Raw genomic sequence first — 16685 nt, forward strand, 5'->3', positions numbered from 1 at the left:
AGAAGGTCGCCAGGTCCTGTGTTGGCTCCTTCTTTTCACTTAAAATTATGACCGCCCTCCTTTATCTTTCTAGCATCCCAGTGCCTCCCAGAGCCATGAAATGCGGCTGGTTGTCTGCTATGTCCCTCACTATAGGGAGGAGGGTGTGAGCAGTCTTCGCCCTCCTTTTATACCTATCTTATGCCAATCAATAGGACTCAAGGACACAGACCACCCAAAGTTCAGTGGCGGTTGTAGGAGAGCCTAGAGGAAAGGCCAGGACTCAGCCTTGAAGCAAGTGTGGCCTGCGTTTCAGGATGCCAGAGACTGGTCCAGAGAAGAGGTATGGCCTGGGGACAGTGCAGAGGCCTCGGGGACCTCAGGACCACAGGAGCAGTTTTAGCACGCGGGACTTCCCCCAAGCGAGGGGAGACGAACCACGTTGTGGGTTTCGAGAGGACTCCTGGACACTGGGCCTTGACCCCGGGAGCTGAGAGCAGATGAGAGGGAGGCTTGGGCAAGGCGGTGGCATGCGGAGTGGACAGGGAGGGCAGCCGGCAGCGCAGCGTTGCGCGGACTCGGGCGGCTCCACCCGCGCTTCCCTGAGCGGCCGCAAGGGGGCTCCGCGCTGCTCCGGCCGGGCCAGGCGCACGGGCGGGCTGCGCGCGGGATCGCGGCGGGCTGCGAGCGGGCGGGTAGGCAGCGCCCGGTCTACGGTGCAGCGGCTGGGGCGAGCGCGGCGGGCGCTGCCGATGGGCCGGGCCCGGGCTGTCGGAGCGCCGGGAGCCGGTGAGTAACGCGCGGTCGGGAGACACACCTGCGCTGCGGACAAGGGCGTGCGGGGCGCGGCGAGGTCCGCGCGTGGGGCGCGGCAGCGACGTGGGCGGGGACGGAGGATCGGGCCGCGGGCGGGCACGCGCGGGGCTGACCCGGGGCAAGGTGCGCGCGGGTGACAGTGCTCGTGGCCGGAGCCGCGGCGCGCGTGGTGGGGAGGTGGACGACATGGGGCCGAATGGCGCGGGAGTCCCCCCCCACGCCCCTTCCATACACACACACCTCCCTAAGGCATAGGACGGACGCGGGGTCCCGGGGTGAAGAAGCCCTGCAGTGGCTGGAGGCCGGGGACTCAGCGAAGGGCACGCCCCCAGCCACTTGAAGGAGACCACCTCTCTACACCCGCTAGAGATAGAAACAGCCAGCCTGGGCCCAGAGTCTCCTACCTCATGGGCCTCAGTTTCCCTGGCTCTGAAACGGGCACAGCTAGGTTGACCTGCGATTTGCATGGGAAGGGTGACAAGAGCCCTGGCCTTGTGGGAATCAGAGGACCAGTGTACCCATAGAGATCTGTAGGGTCATGGCATCTACTTAGTACGTGTCCCTCAGGCAGTGGCAGGAAGCAGGATCAAGGATAGAAACAGAGAAGCCCTAGAGAGAAGTGAGTGCTCTGAACGCCACTGTCTGCCCAGCAGCTTAGATGGTGAGGTGGCGAGGTCCCTTGCATTCCAAATGACATCCTCCTGTGATGGTAGGACAGGTAAGAGAGGCCAAAAAGGGTCCTTGGAAAACCCACCTGATGCGCGGGGCTGTTTCCACTTCACAGTCAAGTAAACAGACTCAGAGGGGTGAGAGAACTTGCTCTGGCCATGAAGTGATAGAGGTGAGGTTTCTGGCTCCTACCCCAGTACTCAGCCACTTTGTCAGGTTCCCTAAGAATGCTGTGTTCGTTGACCACCTACTGTGTGCAGCCAGCTCCCTATTCTGAGCACTGTTCCCACACTGGTGTGAGGGCAGATAAAGAAAAATCTGAAGCTGTTTCAGAAGAGCATCTCTAGGAGGACAATAAAACGGGGTAATGGGCTGGAGAGAGGCAGGTAGTGGGACAGAGCCTGGGCCTGTCCCTGGCTAGAGTCCTCTGTGCTGTAAATCAAGAGTGAAGGCCATGGGTAAGGATTGAACAGGTACGACATCCCTGGGGCAAGTACGGGTCATGGATGGGAAGGGCTTTGAACCAACTAAGTCAGCGGGACTGGGGCTTGGATGTTCTCCTGGGGGCAGTGGGCAGTCCTTGGAGGTTTGGAGTTTGACTAGTAGAAGGAAAGGCTTAATGGCAGTTGAAGAGCTGGCAGAGAGGAAGCAGGGTTAGAGTGGTCAGGCAGAGAGAATGCAGACTGGACTAAGAGATCAGAGGTGTAGAGATATTTGGGAGGATTGTGCCCGCCCACCCCTGGCGGCACAGCCACTCAAAGGCCTTCATCCCGGCAAAACCAGAGCCATAAAGAGGCGTATAGAAAGTTGAGGGGCTCAGGTGGAAAGGGAGCCTGGTTTTAATTCAAGTGCTTTCCTTTCCCACTCCCGTCCAGCAGGGGGCGCGTGAGTGCGGGTGGGCTTGCAGAGGTCCAGTCCGGGTGTTTGGGCAAGCCCAACATCTGGAACCTTCTGACCTGTCATCAGGTGTCTCGGGGTGCTCACATTTGTCCTTAACCAAGCCTGGAGTCGGCCGTTTCCCACAGAGAGCTTTATTCCTTTAAGTGGACATTGAGGAGCCTAGAAACCACCATCTAGGTTGGGTGTGCCCATGGCTATCCTGGTGTCATTGAATCTAGATTTTTGTCAGGGGCTCCCAACCAAATCGCCTTTACAGACAAACTAAAAATTCATATTTCTGTCTCTTTTCTCACAGTGAGACCTGATTCCCAAATCATCAATATATTTAATTGTTTGTTAAACCCTAGAAGACGCATAGATAGTTTCACTACCAATCCAAAACTAGTACATAAGGTTTCGGGTGTCCTTGGGGGCGCACCCAGAGCTTGGTGGGTCATTTTCAGTCTGATACGGTTTTGGTTTCGTGAGTTCCCAGTTGCATTCAACCTGTTTTTGCACATCCTTGGTATTCATTATGCAATTTAATTTTAAATCTATAAAATATTTTTATGGCTCAAAGGTCACAACTACATGAAAGCTGTATTTAGAAGTTATTTAGAAGGACAACCCATCCCTGTGTCTTTGTCCCCATCCCATATCAGCGGTAACCATTTTAAATAGTTCCTAGATTAATAGTTCCTAAACAAGTGTCTACGTTTCTTTGTACCAAACAAGCCATCTATATATTATATTAGTATATGTTGCATCCCCCCTTTGTACTGTGATAAAAAGTCCACCTGAAAACCAGCTCTCACGGTCTACAGAGACCTTTCCAGTTGTTTTTCACTACTACATATTACTCCACTGTGTGGCCATACCCTAGTTTATTTGTGTTCTGTGTGTGGACCTTTGATTTTTTTTTATTCCAGGCTTTTGACTTTTTTTTCCCCTCGGTCTTTTTAAAAGATTTATTTTATACCTATGTGTCATGTGCGTGTGCGTGCGTGCGTGTGTGTGTGTGCATGTGTGTGTGTGTGTGTGTGTGTGTGTGTGTGTGTGTGTGTGTGTACTATGTGGAGGCCAAAAGCTGTGTTGGATTCTTTGAAGTTAGAGTCAGAGACATTTATGAGCTTGTATTTATCTTTAATTAATTAATTAAAATATTTGCTTGTTTTATTTATTATCCAAAGGAAAGAAAAAGTGTATTCGGGATCATGGTCCAGGGGAGCGCAGTGGAACAAAAAGTCTCCCCTCACTGTGTTTCGGAGTCTGGCAGGGTTCATTGTTGCCACTTTTTATTTCAAAGGTTTCCTAGCTATTCTGCTGTGTTCATGGCATGTAGGGTTGGATCTCCTGTTCACAGTGTGTGCATGTTTCTGTGTGCAGGTGCAGAAGTGTGTGTGGGTGTGTAGGCCAGAGGATAGCCTTGGGTGTTACTCCTTGGGCACCCTGTGTCTTACTGTTCTTGAGACAAACCTAGAGCTTGCCAGTTAGTCTGAGATGTCTGGCCAGAGAGGCCCAAGGATCTGCCTTGTCGGTGCCTTCCCAGTACCGAGACGAAAGACTCCTGCCACCCGGCTGTGCTAACTAACTAACTAACTAAATAAATAACTAACTAACTAAATACATTTCTCAGCCACATTTCTATATTAGCTTCTGGAAAAATGACGTTTTTATGCAGTTGAATTGGAGGAATCATAGATGTTTTTCTGTCTCAAGGCCACCTCACAGGTGAAGCTGTCCTTGAACAGGAGGGTTTTTCCATTCCTCTACCCAGGAGGACTTCACCCGGCTCACTGTTGTTATAAATACTTCTCCTTCCCACTGTATCTCCTAACTGGTTATTATCTCTGCCCATGGTACGTTTCTCTACCGTTTTTTCAGTTTGTTTGTTTGTTTGTTTGTTTGTTTTGTAGATCGTTTGGGTGTAAACTGTATCTTAGTCTCACTGTCCTTTACTAATTTGCAGGTATTCACTACTCCCATCTAATTAGAGCAGCTAATACCCTGGCTTGGGGCTAGAGTTTGTCTGCTCTTCCAGAGAGCCAGTTCCCAGCACCCACAACAGGTGGCTCACAACACCTGTAATTCTAGCTCTGGGGGACCAGGTGCCCTCTTCTGACCTGTGCGGTCACCTGCACTCATGTGCACATGCACATAGGGACACATAAACAACAAACAAATACCCCCCCACCCCCGAGACTCAGTGTTAAATCCTGGATGCAATGGGCATCTTTCCCTTGTTCTAAGGCTGAAAGATGCACGCTTTAGGGCGGACAGTGAGGGAGCTGTGAAGGAAATGCCTTAGTTCATTTTCTGCTTCTTTATAGAATACCAAAACGCCGAGTGAACAGTAAACAGTAGCTGTTGATTTGGTTCATGGGCGGAAGGCTAGGGAGTCCACAATGAAGGCATTGAATTTGTAGGGGCCATTGTGCCTGGTCACCCCACAGCAGAAGGAGGAAAGATGAGAGGGGTGGGGAGGGGGGAGGAGGAGGGAGGGGCAGCTAAGTTGACTTTTCTAATGTTCCACTCTAGAGCTACCTAACCCAGCCTACAAGAATGGCAGCTCATTTGTAAGAGCTGAACACCCATGTTTTTGTTTGTTTGCCTGTTTAAAATTGGATCACTGGGGTTGGGGATTTAGCTCAGCGGTAGAGCGCTTGCCTAGCAAGCGCAAGGCCCTGGGTTCGGTCCCCAGCTCCGAAAAAAAAAAAAGAAAAAAAATAAAATTGGATCACTTACCTCATTTTTGTGACCAAAAAAAAAAAAAAAATAAAAAATAAAAAAATAGGGTCTTACTATGTAGCCCTGGCTGGCTTGGGACTCAATCTGTAGACCAAGGTGACCTCAAACTCACAGATTCACGTGCTTCTGCCTCCCATGTTCTGGGATTAAAGACATGTGTCACCATGCCTCGCCCCCAGGTGCTACCTATACATTTAGTACTGAGGGTAAAGTTTCTGGCATATGGCCTCTGGTAGACGCCCTGACACAAATCATTCATCTGTTCCTATTTTATTGGAAATGTTCTGTTTTTCTTGAAGCATGTGTCTTCATATAGCAGTATGTTATTTCTCCTTGGCACTGTTGGGACGGTGAGCCCCATTAGGGGATTCCCTAATGTCAGATCTGGGGCAAAAGTGAGGTAAATGCAGTTGAATTGCAGTCCCCGGCCATTCCTGAAATCAATCCCACTCGGCCATGATGCGTTCTGTTTTCATGTTGGTTAGTTATTTCTGTGTGACAGCTTGTCTACGGCAGCACATGCTCATGACCCCTCAGAACTGGCTCAGAGCAGGTGCTGGCTGGCCAGAGTGAAGCCCCACCCCCGCCCCACCCCCAGGACCTACTCACCTCTCATTAGGCCCCTCCTTTTTAACACATTGGAGAGGGAATCAACACACAAACTCCGCAAGACACCTTCAACCTTCAGTGGTCATCCACAGTTTCCAGGGGTCACCTCCGGGTCCTTGTCACAGGGCAGCCTTCACCAAGACTACGTTACTCCACTAAGCTAGTTAAGAAAGATCACAGGGCAATGTCCTGACAGAGCAAAACACAGCCACATCACATAGCCATGGACACAACTTTCTGTCACCTTTGATGTAATTCACTAGTTAGGGGAAAGCGAGAATTCCCACCCACTCTCCAGGGCGTGGCTTACAAGCGAGGGGTGGTTGGGTGCTATAGAGATGGGCCACTGTGGTACTCCATTTCAGATTGCTACTGTCTGGTTTTGCCAGAGGGCCCTGGTGTCATCCCTTGCTTGGACCAATCTTAGCCTATGACAGTTTCTTTAAGAGTGCATAACCAGTGTTTCTTTCTCTCTGTATCCCTGACTCTTTTTTTTTTTTCCCGGAGCTGAGGACCGAACCCAGGGCCTTGTGCTTGCTAGGCAAGCGATCTACCACTGAGCTAAATCCCAACCCCTGTATCCCTGACTCTTGAAGGACTGACTGGCTGGTTGTAAAATACTTGAATTTCTTTCCTAAACTCGTTAAGATGGGAACTTGGAGACATCGCCAACCTTGGTACTTGGGAAAACTTCATAAAGAACAGTGTACTGTGTCTACATTTACACCACTCTGTTTACATTTGAACCACTGTGGAATATTTGCCATGTCTTACTGCTAAGTATCTGTTTTCCCTGAACGAATCGAGGGCATCATTGGAATAAGTGCACCACTTGAAAGCCGATAATTCAAGAGACTCGAGTTAGTACAAACGAATCGGGCAGTTTAGGAAGCAGCTCCGAAAGATGACAGAAAGTGGATTCCTCAAAGATCATCCAGACCCCTCTGGTCTCAAGGACAGAGCAGTGGTTCTCAACCTTCCTAGTGCTGTGACCCTTTAATACAGTTCCTCATGCTGTGGTGAACCCCAACCATAAAATTATTTTGTTATGCTACTGCACATCTGTAATTCTGTTATTGTTATGAGTCATAATGTAAATAACGGAACGGCAGGATATCTGGCATACGACTCCAGAATGGCCGGGACCCACAGGCTGAGAACTTTATAGAGAAGAGAAGGAGGAGGGGTGCAGGGAACTTTGTCATACTGTTTTGTTTCATTTCATTTCGTTTTGTTTTGTTTTGTTTTGTTTTGTTTTGTTTTGTTTTGGAGACAGGATTTCTCTGTGTAGCCCTGGCTGTTCTGGAACTTGCTCTGTAGACCAGGCTGGCCTTGAACTCATAGAGATTCGCCTGCCTCCGCCTCCCGAGTGCTGGGATTAAAGGTGTGCACCACCACCACCCAGCCTTTGTCAACTTTTTTATCCTTCATCCTTTTGGGAACATTAACTCAAGCCATACCTTGTGTTTGTTGATCCGTCTGAGGGCTGTTGCACAGGGCATCGGGTACTCTAGGTTTTGTAAATCTGACACAAGATTGCCAGCATTTTAACCATGTAAATGGGAGCTTCTTCTTAGGATTAAGAATGCCAAGCAGCAGTGAGGGCATGTAAACTCCCCGAAGGAATTAAGCAGAGGCGGGGAGGAAAAGGGAAGTAACTATGTTAATGATCCTCAGACACCTTCCTGTCCATTCTGGGACCACTTGAAGCCACCACTGCTCTGAGCAGCACCCTGGACTCTCCTCAGTCTTTCCTCTGTTGTCTCAGGGACAGCGTCCCCCTGCACAGAGAGAGCGGTTGTCCAGCAATTCACAAGGATGTGCGTTTGCAAACATGAGCACTCCAGAGGGTTGTAGGTGAACTCCTCCATATATCACAATTAGACTCTAGGAAAGGCACCATGGTTCCAGAGAGATTAAGGAGGGTTGACGAGACATCAGATGTGGGGCTGGCCACAGGGAGAGTGACCTTGTCCTTCTGTTATGGATTTGAAGGGAACCCCATCTGTGTGAGCCTCCAGCCAGCAGCATCTGGCTGTATGTTTGTTGTTGGTGCTGGGTCTTAGGAAGCTTCAATGATGCCTGGGAGTGTTTACACTTCAGTGTTGCTTCGTAGTATGGAGTGCTTCTTGAGTGCTACTCCCTGCCGTGCCCTATGCAAGGTGCCAGGTCCTTGTGAGCACCTGTAAAGGTCGTGTGTAAAGGGGGAAACAGATGGTAGAGAAATCCTCTTTGGGAAAGGTTAATAAAGTTGGGCAACTCCTAGTGAGACTGACCAGAAGAGAAACACACACACACACACACACACACACACACACACGGATGGACAGACAGACAGACAGACAGAGCAAGCAAGAGTGAGAGAGAACAGGTCACCAATATCAAAAACAAAAATGGGAGACATCATTTCAAATAACTCTCTCTCTCTCTCTCTCTCTCTCTCTCTCTCTCTCTCTCTCTCTCTCTGTGTGTGTGTGTGTGTGTGTGTGTGTGTGTGTGAGAGAGAGAGAGAGAGAGAGAGAGAGAGAGAGAGAGAGAGAGGAGAAAGGAATAACAAGGGTTTTTTAGAAAAATACCAAGACTTTGATACTTGATGTAGAATGGACAAATGCAGTTGCAGCTTACCAAAAATAACACAAGAAAGAGAAAACCTGCACAGCACTATTTTTTTTTTATTAAAGAAATTGAACTTATAATTAAAATTCTCCCTAGACAGAAAATGTCAGGCCCAGGAGCCTTCTACAGTGAATGCTATCAAATATTTAATAAAGGAACTCCATCACACCTTCGTTCTGTCAGTAAAACAATTCAGATACTGGCAAGGACATGGGTGACAGAGACCCTTAGTGTCCTTGGGTAGGGGTGTGCGTTCCTAGAACCAGTTTGCGAAACTACTTAGTGAAATTGGTCCTTGCTGGATAGACTTGCAAGGCAGTCGTCCTGCTCCCGTGGTGTCTGTCCACAGAACTGAGTGAGTTATGATACCTGACTCACCACAGCAACAACTGGAAACAATGTACTCGCATGTGTTAGATTAAGAAGTAACACTTTGAGGATGAAGTCCTTGTTGTAAGATGTAAAAGCTATACAAAGTAGTGTTGCGGGATGCCTACTTCTGAGAGAAGATGTAGGGGTAGGTAAATGAGGTTTTAAAGTTCCATCTAGCAAAATATACCGATAGCTTGACCTTGTCACACCTCCATCACAACAGCACATCATTTGTCATAAATATAAATATATTTTTTGTTCATAAAAAGTGCTTTAGTAGGAGCTGGGAAGACGGCTCAGTGGGCAAGAGTGCTTGCAGTATGAGCATGAGTAAGACCAAGGTTTGAATCCCCAGCGCTGATGTTAAAGAGAACACAGTCAGGCACCGTTGTCACCACAGTATTTCGGGGTGGAGACCTAGGGATCCTGAGGAGCTCACTAGCCAGACAGCCTAGCCAGAAAGGGGAGCAGCAACGTTAGTGAGTTTTAGGTTCACTGATTAACCCTGTTCCAAGGGAATAGGGCAAAACCAATAGAGAATATTCAATATCTGCTTCTGGGCTCCAGACGTGCACACATGTCGCATGTACTTACATACGAATACAACATGTGCGCGCACACACACATACATACACACTAAAAAAATTAATTAACCAATTTAATTTAATTTTAAAAAGTCTTAATGCCCTATACTTTAGATCTGGGGTAGGGGCATAGATGACTGCTGGCTAGTCTCTTGTCGACTTGACACAAGCTAGAGTCTTTCTGCCCCAACTTGCTTTCTGGTCATGGTGTTTCTTTGTAGCAATAGAAACTCCAATTAAGACAATGTCTAATAATAATTACTGCTTGAATGGGCAGAGAGCCCCTAGGTTTCTAATTCGCTACTGTGATTCATGACATATGCTACACATTCAAGCAAAATATTGTGACATGATCCTTTCAACAAGAGTCGACTGTCCCTCATCCAAGATGCCTGAAACCAGAAGTCTGTGCTTAAGGGATCTTTTTTGGCAGGGTGGGATTACTTACATATACATAATGAGGCATGATAAGAATAGTATCCAAGTTTAAACGGGAATTTCCGGTATCACTCGAACACATAGCTGGAAGATCATTTCCTCTCCCATTGATGCCAGACAAGTCCATCCTCTTCTATATATGCAGCTGGAGCCATGGGTCCCTCCATGCGTACTCTTTGGATGGTGGTTTAATCCCTGGGAGCTCTGGGGGGGGGGGAGGCTTGTTGGTTTGAAATGTTGTTCTTCCTATGGGGTTGCAAACCCCTTCAGCTCCTTCAGTCCTTTCTCTAACCCCCATTGGGGTCCCCGTGCTGTCCAATGGTTGGCTGCAAGCATCCTTATCTGTATCAGTAAGGCTCTGGTAGAGCCTCTCAGGAGACAGCTATACCAGTTCCTGTCAGCAAGCACTTCTTGGCATCAGTAATAGTGACTGAGTTTGGTGTCTACAGATGGGATGGGCAGTCTCTGGATGGCCTTTCCTTTGGTCTTTGCTCCACAATTTGTCCCTGCATTTTCTTTAGACAGGAGTAACTCTGGGTTAATATTTTTGAGATGGGTGAGTGGCCCCAGCCCTCAACTGAGGGTCATGCCTAACCTCTGCATATGGTCTCTACAGGTTCTCGCTCCCCTTTGTTGGGCATTTCAGCTAATGTTATCCCCATTGGGTCCTGGGAGCCTCTTGTTTTCCTGGCATCTGGAACTTTCTAGTGGCTACCCCCAAGTTCCCCAACAGTGTTCAGCAGTGTTCAGTTCAGTTTCCTGACTCTCTCTACTTCTCCCCCATCTTCTCCCACATATGGTCCTGCCCCCCCTTTCCCTTCCCCTCCTGTCTCCCTCCCAGGTCCTCCTTCTCTCTACCTCCTGTGATTATTTTGTTCCCCCTTCTAAGTAGGACTGAAGCATCCACACTTTGATCTTCCTTCTTCTTGACCTTCCTATGGTCTGCGTGTTGTATCGTGGGTGTCCCAAGCTTTTTTCCTAATATCCACTTATCACTGAGTGCATGCCATGCGTGTCCTTTTGTGACTGGGTTACCACACTCAGGAAAATATTTTCTAGTTCCATCCATTTGCCCTCCAATTTCATGAAGTCATTGTTTTTATACTGTATTTTCTAATGCGCCTTCATTTCGATGTCACTTATCACATGACATCAGGTGTGGAATTTTCCACTTGTTGTTTGGCCGGTGCTCTAAAAGCTTTGGATTTTGGAGCAGACTTTGGACTTCTAGTCTGTAATAAAGCATCCAGATGAGTCCCCACACACCCTCTTGCCATGCTCTCTCTGGACTGTTCTCACTTAGGATACCACTGACTCATGAAGCCACGTGGCCAAGGGGCCTCTCCGCTGTAAGGTTTGAGTGTGGACCCAAGGTGCTCCCAGGTGTGTGTGTCGGGGGCGGCGGGGCGGGGAAGGAGCCGCCGTGGGAATTACCTTAAGGGAAGCTGATATGGGGTTACGATGCCCCCGCTGTCTTCAAAAGTCAAACCAAATATGTGTGTCTGGGGAAGGAAAGAGTGTTAGGTTCTAGCATGGAGGACTCTACCCATTCTGCTTCAAGCACTGGGCCACTCTACTCTCAGTATTCTCAATGGCTGGGGTGAGGTGGTATAGCAAATGTGCAGGGATTCCGGGCCGCCTTTCTTTTTTACCTTTAAAGCATTTATTTTGAGATCGGCTTATTTGCATTCATTTGTGGGCTTCAGCACTGCACTACCTCGCACACACACACAATAGGCAGTGATGATAGGCACGGGTTCCTCTGCTCCATCTCCTCCAATGTGACCATTTCTTTGTTCTGGGACCCTTCAGATCCCTCCTCTCTGGCCAGTGAGGCATGCTAACCTAATTGTTGTAGATGGAGTGACCCCACTGTGCTACAGAACAGAACGCTTTCTTTTTTTTTTTTTTTTTTTTGGTTCTTTTTTTCGGAGCTGGGGACCGAACCCAGGGCCTTGTGCTTCCTAGGTAAGCGCTCTACCACTGAGCTAAATCCCCAGCCCCCAGGACGCTTTCTTACCACCCCACTGCATCTTCACATTCTCTATCTGAACCTCCCTTACCCAGTCATCCCCATGGTTCCCTGCCAGCCTCCAGCAAACTCCATGCACAAGAGATGGACCAGCAAGGGGTGGGGCTGAGCCACAACAGACAAGACGGTCTCACTGCACACTCTGTTTCCAGGCCCTGGCCACTATGCTTTTGGACTGGCTCTGGGTCCTCAGAGGTCAGTCATATTCTGTAGCCCCCTAGAGTAATTTGCTATCTACTGGTGACACATTCCCATCAAACGGTTTAACTTCCCAGCACCTCAGTATCTGGTAAGAGCATCCATCAGTCATCTGGGAAGTGGCCATGTCTGGGCCACACCAGAGCTTTCCCCAGCTTAGTGCTTCTGGCTGTGGGGCTGCTTTGACAAGCCCTTTAAGGATAAAAAATGGCACACACAGAGGTCTTGTGAGCCTGTGCAAGGCAGATTGCGGGAAAGGCTTAAAGAGGCTGCGATGACAGAGTGTGTGACAGCTGCTCAGGGGACAAGAGTTGCAGGTCCCCAGTGGCCTGTGGTTTGCAAACAGATGTTTGGGCATGAGCGCAGCCAAATTGTATAGCACTGGGGGTGATGGAAGGGGTGCCAAGTGCTTCGGGTTACCGTTCTGAAACGTTCTTGGGGAAAATGTACTTCTATTTTGCAAACAGCAAGCCTAAGAAGGAGGAACAAATTAGGTTATTGTGCCGTAACCAATTCCGTGCGCAGAACCGTTGACAGAGGCACATTTTACATAATGAGCGTGATCAGCAGGCTGCCACTCACCTTAATGAGGAGAAAGAGCGACGGGGAGCCTGGCATCCCCTCCTGCCACCGTCTTTTCCGCAGCTCAGACAGGGACCAGGACCCAGCAGGTCTGCCTGCCAAAGCCCAAGGTGACACAGTATTCGGGCTTGCCAGGACTTCCAGGAAGAAAGTCATAGGCCCTCCTCATTCCCCCCGCAACCTTCTCTTACAGGGAATTTCAAAAACATGGAGGAAAGAGATTGGATGTAAGTCACACTGTCCCCATTCCCCAGCTCCCAGAGATGTAAGCTCCCAGCTCACTTTCGTGTGTGTGTGTGTGTGTGTGTGTGTGTGTGTGTGTGTCTGTATGTATGTATGTATGTATGTGTATGTCTCTCTCCTCTCTGTGTTTCTCTGTGTATGTCTCTCTCTCTCTCTCTCTCTCTCTCTCTCTCTCTCTCTCTCTCTCTCTCTGTGTGTGTGTGTGTGTGTGTGTGTGTGTGCTGTACCTGCAGGGCCAAAAGAGGGCATCAGATTCCCAGGAGCTGTGGTTGTGGATGGCTGTGAGGAGTACAAATTTTAATCCCCTGATCCATCTCTCCAACCTCCTCCAATCTATTTTGACTTGTTTCATTACTCTCTCATCCCTTTATCTTGTTTTTCTAATGTCTTTTGGGTTAGTTGTGTATTTGTAGCTCTATCTAATGTCCTTTATTATCTCACTTTAACCCTTTATCAGACTGTGTCAGTGCTTAAGGGTCATAATACACAAGTGCCACCCAAACAGAGCCTTCTTAAAGATGCGAAACACACTTATTTACTTCTTTTTATAATTTTATTTCGGGGAACTTCATATAGGAGCCCTGTGTGTATATCTCTCCAAGCCTCCCATCCACAAAGCCTCATTTTCTCAAATTTCCACCTGCAGGTTTGTGATCTCCCCTTTAGTATTATTAAAATACTTGTTTGTTATTTGAGTTTCCAAGAGTCAGGTATTCATGGATGTTTGTCTAGGTCCTTCTGTTATGGTCTTACAGTCTGGTGCTGGGGCTGAGTCCCATCTGAGATTGAGGGTCTCCTTTCAAGCTCATTTGACTTATGATACAATTCACTTTTATTTTGTTTTATGTTTTTGCAGCTTCAGAATTCATGACAGCTTGCTTTTCCAATATGAGAAAGCCTTAGTCTAGACTTTCTTTCAAATCTCACCTTATCAGGTTAGGTTTGCCGAGGACCTCCTCCCTCTTGATTAACTCAGTCAACTGATGAAGGGCCTTAATTCAATTTTCGAAACTCCCTTCCTCTTTGCCAGAGAACATAACCTAATCACAGGAGTGACATCCGTCATATTGACAGGCCCTGCCAACACTCAAGGGTAGAAGATAATACAAGGGGACAATGCAAATACACCAGGGTGAGAATTTAGGGCCATCTTAGAATTCTCCCCACTGCAACATCATTAACGCAGCACATCTCATCTTCAAATGATGCTGCACTTCTTGCTAAGGCGTGTGAGCCTGTGCCAGTGCTTCCAAGGCTCCCAGTCTTTGCACATGTGTCCGTGTCCTACGACAGCCTAATAAAGTGCCACCAACCAGGATGCCATAACACAATAGAAATATGTTCTCTCACCCTTACAGTAGCATGAAGGCCAAAAGCAAGATGACTACAGGGACTGGAGAGATGGCTAAGTAGGTAAAAGCACTCATTGCTCTTGTAGAGAACCCTCCTCATTCAGTCCACAGCATCCAAGTTCACAACCACCTGTTATTCCAACGCCAGGGAATCCGGTGTCCTTGTCCGGCCTCTATGGGCACCTGTGTTCGAATGTACACACGGACATATACATATAATTTAAAAAATAAAATATATTCTAAAAGGCGACATAGTTCTGGTGCCCCTGGAACCTCTTCTTGCCCTCCCCTTAGCTTCCAGTGACTTCCTTGGAATTCTTTGTGTTCTTTGATGTGAAGCCACAGCACTGTAGGCTCTCATCCGTGTCGTAGCATGTTCCCTCTGTGTGCCGGGGTGCACGGATGTTCCATTCCTCTGAGGATCTCTAGTTCATCCTCATTCAGGGGATTCAAGTCAGCTATGACCCTGTTTCCATAGAAGACCCTATTTTGAGGTTGTGGGGGCTGGGACTTCAGCTTCTGTTCTGTGTAGAAGACACAATCCACCCTTCACCATCACCCTCTCTAGTCCAGGTATCCCTAACCCCCACACTACACTGTAATTATTTGCATCAAATGGCCAATTATAGTTAAAGGACACAGGCAGGGTGTCTCTCATCCGACATACTTGGGACCCAGAAGTATTTCCAATTTCCAATTGTTTTCAGATTTGGAACCTTTACACTTCCATAGTGGGATATCTTGTGGACATGATCCAAGTCCAACACAAGACTCACTAATATTTCTATAGTACTTGAACACACGCAGCCTGGAGGAAATGCTAGCCAATGTTACTACTAATGTGTGCACATTCCAGAGTGGGGCTTCTCCACTTGAGGCTTCATGTTGACATGTAAAGTATTCAGATTTTGGAGCAGTTCAGATTTCTGGATTAGGGATCCCTGACATATATTTTGATGAGAAGAAGTTCTGATCCCAGATGGGCGTGGCCAAGCAGGTGGGTGTGGCCTAACAGCTGCTTCCTGTGGCCCATCTTGTTGTCTATGGTGTCAGACATGAAAGGGCTCACCTCCATCTTCTTCCTGTGTTCAGGGGATGCCTCTGCCAAGGTACCACGTGTTCAAAACCTGAAAGTCAGTGTGTACAACGATGTTTTCCAATGTGGCGGCTTTTATTCATGTCTCCTCATGGTTGGAACTCGCACCTTTAGTATAAAGGGACACGAGCATAAGGGTTTGCAAACTGGAAACCTCTGTCTTCTAGTGTGTGTGCTGCTGGCCTGCATATGGTCAACGTCATCAGGAGAATTTACCGAGCTGGCTCGGTCCTATGTGCATCCCAGGCTGTAGATGATATTTCAGTAAAAACGACGTCGTACGAACAACCGAGTCTGACAATGGAGCCAGAGGTACTAGAAGTGCATGGGTTTGTCATGTAGTAGCCCAGGGGTCAGCCTGGGACAGAGACTTAGTTCCTTAAGTTTGTAGGAAGAGACCCAGGACCCGGGACAGTAGCATCTCCCGTCTGACCGTCACTGCACACTGTAACTGTGTCATAGTGTCAGGCTGACGGTGTGGACTGTGAAAGGTTGCCCAGGCAGCCTAACTCTGCAGACTCTAAGGCAGGGTGTGCACGGTGGTCTGACTCTGAAAACCGTAAAAGCACAGTGCAGTTGCGGCTAGTGCTCCGACTACCTGAGCCCTGGAGCTCATGGTAAAGGCAGCTGCGATGCGGCACTGGATTCAGAAAAGAGGGCGCCCAGGGTGGCTGTAATTGGGAGGTAGCCGAGGAGCTACCTTTCATGCCAACTCCGGCTTTGACAAATGGCTTGGAATCCATCATCCCTGCTCTTTGTCATACTCAAATGTGCCCTAAATGCTCCGACGCGTTATTACCTCTGCAGAGTAATAAGTGGCTGGAGGGAGAGGAAGCCACATCTGCTGCCTTTTAGAGTAATTGGCTGCCTGGCTTCCCCCCAGAGCTGTGTGAAGTCTCAGCACCAGCAGGCTGCCTCCTCCTGGTGGCAACCCAGAGAGCCCAGGCTGTGGTGCACACACAGAGAGCAATGGCTCCACCTCCATTCAGTCACCCCTCCATCTTCCCTTGCCTTCTCTCTCTCTCTCTCTCTCTCTCTCTCTCTCTCTCTCTCTCTCTCTCTCCTTCCCTTCCTCCCTTCCTTCTCTCCCTCCTTCCCTCCCTTTCTCTCTCCCTCTTTCCAAACTGAGAGCACCTCTTTTCTGTTTGTATAAAATGATACAAGCTCATTGTTGGAGGGAAAGGCAGAAATGCAGATGTGGGTAACTCAGAAAACAAAGCCCTCACTCGCACACCACCCAGGTAATTGAAGACACCTCCAGTCTTTCCTCCGGGTTGCATGGAGGAGCAGGTTTTTCTGTCATGAAGATTCTGTCCTAAGCATAGCTTGGTTGGTTTGGCTTTTCTCAGTGATCTGTTCGACATTCTGCCCCTGGTGTCTGAGTTCCTTCCACAGCTGTGGGCTGTTCACTTGCCTACCCAACACCCATGGCTGGACTGACCGATTCCCACTGCTCAGGGCTGTGGTCCTGT

General features: G+C 48.5%; 1 protein-coding gene across 1 annotated transcript in view; it reads left to right on the forward strand.

Annotated features, from left to right (window-relative positions):
• The first annotated feature begins 650 nt into the window (after positions 1–650).
• Rasgef1c (RasGEF domain family, member 1C) overlaps positions 651–16685 on the forward strand; it is a 66270-nt gene continuing 50235 nt past the window's right edge. Inside the window, 1 exon segment of the mRNA NM_001108273.1 lies at positions 651–768. The gene's annotated coding sequence lies outside the window, so the exon portion shown is untranslated.

This window comes from Rattus norvegicus, chromosome 10, assembly GCF_021556685.1.
Source record: "Rattus norvegicus strain SHRSP/BbbUtx chromosome 10, alternate assembly SHRSP_T2T, whole genome shotgun sequence".
NCBI classification, from domain to species: Eukaryota; Metazoa; Chordata; class Mammalia; order Rodentia; family Muridae; genus Rattus; species Rattus norvegicus.